Source organism: Kogia breviceps, chromosome 2, assembly GCF_026419965.1.
Source record: "Kogia breviceps isolate mKogBre1 chromosome 2, mKogBre1 haplotype 1, whole genome shotgun sequence".
Lineage (NCBI taxonomy): Eukaryota > Metazoa > Chordata > Mammalia > Artiodactyla > Physeteridae > Kogia > Kogia breviceps.
Window position 1 is genome coordinate 147,538,454 of NC_081311.1, and position 8,861 is coordinate 147,547,314.

The window sequence follows — 8,861 nt, forward strand, 5'->3', positions numbered from 1 at the left end:
TTAAAATTTTAAGTTAAACTTATGTCTGTAATAAAAATTTCCCCTGATGTAGAAGGCCATGCATTAGACTTTTCAACTTCCTGAGTATTTCATTCTTGGTAATTATTTATACAGTGATTAACTTGTTAACATTAAACAGGACTAAAATATACTGGACAACTTACGTAATATAGCTATATAGACAAGATGACATATTTATATAAACATTTGTCTTCTTTTCTTAAGCAGTGATATCTGTATTGTTGGTATTATTTTTCCTACTACAGACGCTGTCTGACAAAATCCCGTTTGATTGCTTTATTCAGAAACAACTAGTTTCATGTTATATATCTTAAAAATTATTCCCAATTAGAGACTATGTTACAGGCAACCTGCCAGTCATAAAGCAAAGCAAGACGAGAAATGTCATGTGATCTTTCTGATTTACATTGTTAAATAGATAACTAACTGGTTATCTATTTAAAATGTGTGCAAGTGTGTGTGTGTGTGTGTGTGTGTGTGTGTGGTGAGTGCGTGTATGTATATATGGTTTTAGTTTTTTAAACAAAATACACATTTGATTTAGGTTGAAATAAACTATACAAAATTGATTTTCTTCACCAAAAATAATAGCAACATTTTCTGTATTATTCCTAGATAAACCACATAACACTTATTTTTGTAGGTTTTCTAGGTTTTGCTTGTAAATCAAGATGAGGCAGTAGATACAGTCATGGAAAAAGACAGAAGAAAACAGACAAATCAGTTGTCAGTATCCATGGCCTCTGATCCTGTCTTGACCATGAAACAGAAGTGTTCAGCATACACCTGCCAAAAACTTATGAAGATATAGGCTCAATAAAGGAATTCAAACAGCAACAAACAGATGTGGAACAACAAGGGAAGGCTCTTCCATTCAAACTTTAACTATAACTTGTTCCTTTAACTTCATTTGATAAAGACAGAATCTACACTGAAATCCTTGTTTGGCGAGCTCACATGCTTCTATTACAGTCTGATAATTTTCTTAACTGTCCCTTACAGATTTTTAACAGCATACTTAAAACTCCTAATATTCAAAGGTCAGTCATGAGCTTCATCATAATATTTATAAAATGTATTCCTTCCTCCCATACCTCCTCACAATTTATTTCTTCAAAGAACTGATAACTCAATACCTGACAATTGGATCCACAGTGATAAATGTTATGTCTAAAATGACTTAACTAATACAATTCCAAAGTGCCATTAGCAGAGATCACAGAGTGTAACATGGTACTTTCAATGCTATCTTCTGGAAGAACAGTTAGGTCTCCAAAGTATGGGAGTTGAAACGGGCCATTTAAACAGGCAGATTATCAATGACTAATGTACTCAATGGGGGGCCTACAGGTCAAGATATTCAGTGATTAAGTGGCTTACAACTTTAAGATATTTTCAAATTTCTTACAGATTTTTTTCAAATATCAAATATAAGAGAAAGCCTATTTTAAAATTCTCTTAGGTATTTTCATGGACATAGATACACTACCAAATGTAAAATAGATAGCTAGTGGGAAGCAGACACATAGCACAGGGAGATCAGCTCGGGGCTTTGTGACCACCTAGAGGGGTGGGATAGGGAGGGAGGGAGGGAGACGCAAGAGGGAGGAGATATGGGGACATATGTATGCGTATGGCTGATTCACTTTGTTTTAAAGCAGAAACTAACACACCATTGTAAAGCAATTGTACTCCAATAAAGATGTTAAAAAAAAGTCTCTTAGGCATTTTCATTGGTTTCTGAATTATCTGTAGGAAGCTCTGACTTACTTGTACGCTTGTGTACTTACTTGCACTTTTACACTTATCCACCATTAAATCCAAATCATGTTTTACATCAAAATTTATGTTAAGCAAAGCCAAGTTACTTGACCTTTGGTCTGTCAAAGTGTTCCTCAGGTATGCTTTGAGATGCTTTTGCCCATTTTCATAGCGTTCATTTTCAACCTTCATCACAGGAAGAATACATAGAACCTTCAATAATGCATAAACATTAGGAAAAAACTTGATGTCTGGCAGATGAAGGGCTTCATAAATAGTGGGTGGAAGTTCTACATCTTTCCCTCTGTGTTTCCATTTGATTCTCCAACAATGCAGCTCAGCAGAGAGTGTGTCAGGATTAGGTAAATCACTTCTGTACATGTCAGCATGATGCTGCTCTGATGTATTGAATTTGAGCTGTCCCATGACAGAGTGTACCAGAGATAAGCATTTAAGAGCTCTGAGGTGCTGTTCTGAGAAAATATCTTTCAGGTCCTGAATAATGTGTTCCACTGTTGGAACACTTAGAGTTTCTTTATAGTAACTCTCAGGGGTTAGTTGAGATTCCAGGTTACTGTGCTGAGCTCTGCGAAATTTCCCTGGGAGTTTCATCTGAATATCAAGTTTGGTTGCCAAATTTTTGGCTTTCTCAAACCAAAATTCATGATAAACTTCAATATTTTCCATCACTTCATTTTGTGAATGCAGCACTGCCGTGAAACTACTGACTGCAAAGAAGACATCAGAGGTCTGATGACCTACAGGTCTGCCCCTGAAGATTTTTCCCAAAGGCTCTTGTAAAAGATAGGACATTTTAAAGAATACTGGTAACGATGAAATCAAAATCTGTTACCACACTACAGAGTGCAAATGCTCGGCCAGCCATGCAGTTATTCCGTCTAACATTTGTGTCACTATTATACCATCTAAACATAAAACAAGTGCTTGTAGGAGGTCCACTAAGATTTCAAAAGCATCATGCCTGGCTGGCCACTGAGAATGGCGAATTTCCTTCAGTTCTTTGGCCCCTTTCTTCATTGTTCTGAAAGAGGACAGAAATTACATTGTCAAGCTCTAAAAGCAGTTGTGCTGATGAATGGAAAAAAGAACTGTTCCTAATGGGACACATACTCCCATAACAGGCACTGATTTTGCCAACCACATATTTAAGGCACAGGAAGAGCAGAGTGTGTGGACAGCTTGGGGATATTTCTCTAAAAGTCTAGAAGCAACAACTTTCATTTTGGAAGAAAATCCACTGGACACAATTGTAAGCCTGACCACAACAGTCCTCCATGTTTAATCCTCACTTCTCGGTTACTGTAGTGTGAGGTTTCACAGCCAAAATTTCTGCATCAACTTCATAAGGCAGGAAGCCCACAAATTCCTCTCTCAGGTTGTGAGCTTCGTCAACAAACCTCACCAACACAGGCAGGTGCTCTTCGCCTGCTATGTCCACCACATCGTCCGTGACGATGCAAAAGAAGTGAGAGTCTCTCACTTCCCTGAGGGTTTCTTCTCGAATGCAGCTCTCACAGATCTCTAGCATCTTTTTCTGCTGTGTTTTCGAACAGAACAATGTGTTCACTGCCGTTGTCTCAAAGCACTTTCTCAGAACCTCTTCACCAGAAAGGATCCGGCACTCCAGCAGGGCTTGAAAGTTATCAGGAGTAAAGAGACCTTCTGGGATTTCATCAGCTTCATGTCCATCCAGAGGTATGGTCTGTTTTCCCATAAGAGTCAAAATTTCAAATAAAGATTTTAAGTATTCTTTGTTTTCCTTCTCTTCAAGGGTTAAAGGTAAAATGTCTTCATCCTGCTCTTCACCCCCTTCTTCAGCACTGGGGTTCTGAGCATTGCTATTGTTTATTTCCTTATGTTTTGGGGCCTGTTCAGAAGTTTCATCAATATTTTCCTGTTTCAGTGTCCTCACTTCATCTTCACTCAATTCTTTTATTCATTTTCTGTGTCTACTGTGTGGATTATTCAAATGGCTGATAAGATCAAATATTGTTGGTATTGCATTATCTCAAAGAACTGTCCTATAAGGACTAGTTCTACAGATCACAGAAGTCTCAAAGCGTTTGGCACACAATCGATAATGTTTGTTTAGTTGATCGGGTGTTTTATCTTCTAAGTCGTCTCTCTTACAATTCTCCACGCACTTCTGGCATCTGGCTGGATCCTGCGGCAACCTGAAAAAGGCCAGGTCCAACCGCGAGCTCTTCCGCTTGCAGTTGGGGGCCGTGCAGAAGTTCGGCATCACAGTCTGGCTGCCGGCCGGCCCAGTCCTCCCCTCCCCGCCGGGCCGCCCGTCGGAGCCGGGAGGGGAGCCAGGCCGGCCGGCCGTCTCGTTAGGGCCTGTACATATGCTTTTAGATTCACTTCACCTCATATGAAGCATGTCAATGTATTGTTATGTTTGTTAGACCCCAAATCAAACCACTTTAATTCTTATGGGAATTAGACAGAATGAATGAATAAAATCTTGAAGCTTGTGTCATCTTGATGTGGTGCAATACAGAGAGCTCAAGAGCAGGGAAGATGGACCATATACATTACAGACATAAGGTCAAGTGTCTATCCTCCAAAGCTGCTTATCTACTCACTGTTTTTGGACGTTTTTAGCCTTTGCAGTATTGTCAAGATACTTGCCTTTTGGCATTTACATCCTTATATGACATTCAGAGTTAAGAAGGAAGGAAGAAAGGAAGGGGAGGGGAGGGGAGGGGAGGGGAGGCGAGGCGAGGAAGAGACCAGTTAGTAAATAGCTAATATACTACTCTGGAAAGAGTCCATGTTATTGGATTAGTGGACAATAATGGACAATATGTGATATCATGCTAAGCATTAGCTTTAAAATTAAATATTCCATAGTTGGCATATAGTAAGCTAGCCCAGTGGAAACCAAATACTACTCAGATTTGGGGAGTTTGCTGATGCAGTAAGATCTTAATTTACCCCCTTAACAGTGGGGAGGAGTCCCACAGATAATCCAAAACAGCTGATGATTCAAATATAATGCCTACTTAGTTTTGGAATGCATGGTGTGATTCTCTTTTTGAACATTATAGTCATAGCAATTCAATAAATATTTATTAAGCATATGCTTGGTGCTGAATACTGTGCTAAATTATTATAATTTGGGATTCTATCATGGCTTATTGGCTCAACAAATGTCTAATGAGTGGAGACTTTTGCCAGGCATTGTGCTAAATGATGGCTAAACAGTGGTGACCAACAAGACAGTTATGGTTCCTGTACTTCTGGAGATTGTGGTTCACATAAACTACTAATAAATTCTCAGTAATCTACAACTGAAACCTAGACTAGGATATGTGTAAAACTCAGACAGTGTCTCCATCTACACAACTGTGGTTGCTGTCAGACTTTGTTTATACTCCATTGGACCAATTACCAAAGGAAGGACTTACTGGGGGTTATTTGAGAAATGGGTACAGTTTTTAAGACTAATGTAATAGTCCTTTGTGAGAGAAAAGAGTAAAATTAAGGTCTCTTATAATTCATTAGATTTTTTTTGTGCATTCTTAGTGTGTTAAACATGATTCAGGAACTGGGATTATAGCAATGCACGCAATAGACAGAATCTCTGCTCTCAAGGAGATAATAAGAACAGTAATATATGGCAATAGTATATCTACAAAGTCCCTTCCACTCATAAAGTGTTTCAAAGTTGAAATATAGGCCTATCATTGAGCTATTTTTACACAGAGAAGTAGAAAAGCAAATTCAGGAAGTGCACAGGGAAGAATGCGCTGACCCAAACAACCCGTTCTGATGGATTAGCGTCTGTGTTCCTTGAGTTACAAAAGCAAGCAAACCTACATCCGGGACATGGGGGACAAGGGAGTGCTGCTTAAAATTCGAGGCTTCTCTTTGTCCTACTTTTTTACTACCTCCAGTTACAGGTGCTTTAGTAGTAAGATTGAATTCATTGCTTTCTACAATTGTTTACAGGTGTACTAATAGTCACTCACATTTAATCGCACATTAAATACAAAAAGTTTATTTTAGACACGTGTGGTACTTCTATCAAAATAAGAAAGATCAAAAAGTTGGTCTTGTGTATCTCAGTGGCACTGACTCCAGGGACACATGGAATTTTGCTCCTACCCTACATGGGCTTAGGCAACTCGAATTTTGGAGTCTCAGATTTGTCATTTGTCAATTGGTGATTGTAATATCTACTTCAAAGGGTTTGGGGGAAGATTAAATGACAGAATGAATGTGATAGTGCCCAGGACAGTGAGAATCTGACAGATGGTAAGCATTTAGTTTGTTTGCTGCTGCCAAACACGACATAAAAGAAAATCATTTCTGTGCTTGGTAATATTAATTTGATCCATTATCTAACTACTCAGCTGAATATCCAGAATAGTGTTTTCTAAGAAATATTTGAGAAGTCCAAGAGTGAGCTCATAGAAACACACGTCATGTCTTTCCCGAAAGGACCTCAGAAGGTGACATGACATTTATACGTGGAATTAAAGCAAAGCTCAAGAACTACTGGAATCTTAAAGAAGATATAAACTGGGTTTCTGGGAGGTTGGGACAGGAAACCTTAAACCAGATCAAATCCAACCACAAGCAGATGCTCACTGATGGTGATATTACTGTCAAATAATAAGATTTACATACACCAAAGTGAGGCAGTCTGGCTCATTTTAACCAGTGACTACTGCAGACACAGACCTAAGGATTAAGGGCTCTTTGGGGACCAAAAATGTCTTTGGAGCTGAAAAATAAGTTTTGCTCTGAAATATAAAAAGGAACTTGCAAAAATGAAAAATAATAGATGTTTATCAAATGCCTACAAAAAAAGACATGTTAAGTAGTCAACTGCATTAATGGTGGGTACATTTTAATACGGTTGATATGTTAAGGGGTGGAGGATTCTCCAAAAGAAAAAGAGCCTGTGTGAGACAAAAATCTAAAAATGACCCTGAAGGCAGCTCTACTGTCTTGAAAACAAAGGTAAGCTTTGAAATATTTGAAAGACCCTTTGAGCCTTAAATGGTGATTTATGTTCTTATGGAATTCTGAAGCTTTTGTATGTCTGTTGCAGAGATTTAGGCCTTTTACCTCTGTGTTTTACCCCATCTATTTCAAGTTCCTAGTCAAATTCCACCCCTCACCCTCCTCCCCCCACCCTCGCGGCCTACGGTTCCTCACCTAATTATAAACGTAGAATCCTTCTGAAGCAAGCCCTTACTGTGAAAGTGAAGTGCGGGGCACTGTATATCCTCTGGCTGCCCCTCGACCCACTACCCACCCCCTTCCATTCTATGGGATGTGCTGGCAGGAGAGAGTTTGGGGTATTTATTTCTTTGGCTCCCTCCTTGCCTAGCTGTAGTTTGGCTGCATCCTTCTTCTACTTGTGACCATGCTCTTGTTGGGGACCCCTTTCCTACAGGTACTCTCTTTGGGTTCTGGTAATTGTTCCTTTGCCACGTTTTTAGCTGGGCTTTCTACTGGTGCTTTTCCCAGGGCTCTTCACCATCCCCTGTTAGTGTTCATGAACCTGCCCACACCTTGTAATAGTCCCTTTATTAAACTCTCTTCAGTTATGCTATAGAGTTGCATGTGTTTCCTGCCTGACTGTGACCTAACCTAGTTGTATAGAGACAACAGTAAAAACTTGTTACAAATACCATATGATATCACTTATATGTGGGATCTAAAATATGACAGAAATGAACTTACCGGAGAAGATGGCGGAAGAGTAAGACGCGGAGATCACCTTCCTCCTCACAGATACATCAGAAATACATCTACACGTGGAACTTCTCCTATAGAACACCCATCGAACGCTGGCAGAAGACCTCAGACCTCCCAAACGGCAAGAAACTCCCCACGTACCTGGGTAGGGCAAGAGAAAAAAGAATAAACAGAGACAAAGAATAGGGACAGGACCTACACCAGTGGGTGGGAGCCATGAAGGAGGAAAGATTCCCACACACTAGAAGCCCCTTCGTGGGCGGAGACTACGGGTGGCCGAGGGGGAAGCTCCGGAGCTGCGGAGGAGAATTCAGCAACACGGTGTGGAGGGCAAAGTGGAGAGATCCCCGCAGAGGATCGGTGCCGACCAGCACTCACCAGCCCGGGCAGGCGGTAGCCGGGAGCTGAGGCTCGGGCTTTAGTCGGATCCCAGGGAAAGGTCTGGAGTTGGCAGAGTGAAAACAGCCTGAAGGGGTTAGTGCACCACGGCTAGCCGGGAGGGAGTCCGGTTGAAGTCTGGAGCTGCCGAAGAGGCAAGAGACCTTTTTCTTCCCTCTTTGCTTCCTGGTGCGCGAGGAGAGGGGTTTAAGCGCTCCGCTTAAAGGAGCTCCAGAAATGGGAACGAGCCGCGGCTGTCGGCTCGGACAGTAGAGAAGGGTGTTGGACGCTAGGGTTGCTGCTGCTGCCACCAAGAGGCCTGTGTGGGAGCACAAGTCACTCTCCACACCTCCTCTTCCGGTAGCCCGTGCAGCCCGCCACTGCCGGGGTTCCGGGATCCAGGGACAGCTTCCCCGGGAGACCGCGCGGCGCGCCTCAGGCCAGTGCAGCGTCACGCCAGCGTCACGCCGGCCTCTGCCGCGGCGGGCTCGCCCCGCATCCATGCCCCTCCCTCCCCCCGGCCTGTGCCAGAGCTCCCGAATCAGCTGCTCCTTTAACCTCGTCCTGTCTGAGCTAAGGGCAGACGCCCTCGGACGACCTACACGCAGACGCGGGGCCAAGTCCAAAGCTGAACCCCAGGAGCTGTGCGAACAAAGAGGAGAGGGGGAGGTCTCTCCCAGCAGCCTCAGAAGCAATGGATTAAAGCTCCACAATCAACTTGAAGTGCCCTGCATCTGTGGAAAACCTGAATAGACAGCGAAATATCCCAAGTTGAGGAGGTGGACTTTGGGAGCAAGATATACTATTATTTTCCCCTTTTTTCTTTTTGTGAGTGTGTATGTGTGTGCTGCTGTGTGAGATTTTGTCTGTATAGCTTTGCTTGCACAATTTTTCCTAGGGTTAGACCGACCCATTTTTTTTTTTTATAGAAATTTTTCTTCTTAATAATTATTTTTTATTTT

At 41.7% G+C, this 8,861-nt stretch overlaps 1 pseudogene; it reads right to left on the bottom strand.

Moving 5' to 3' along the window:
* Positions 1-1,741: 1,741 nt before the first annotated feature.
* LOC131750406 (52 kDa repressor of the inhibitor of the protein kinase pseudogene) lies at positions 1,742-4,045 on the bottom strand (annotated as a pseudogene).
* Positions 4,046-8,861: the final 4,816 nt, after the last annotated feature.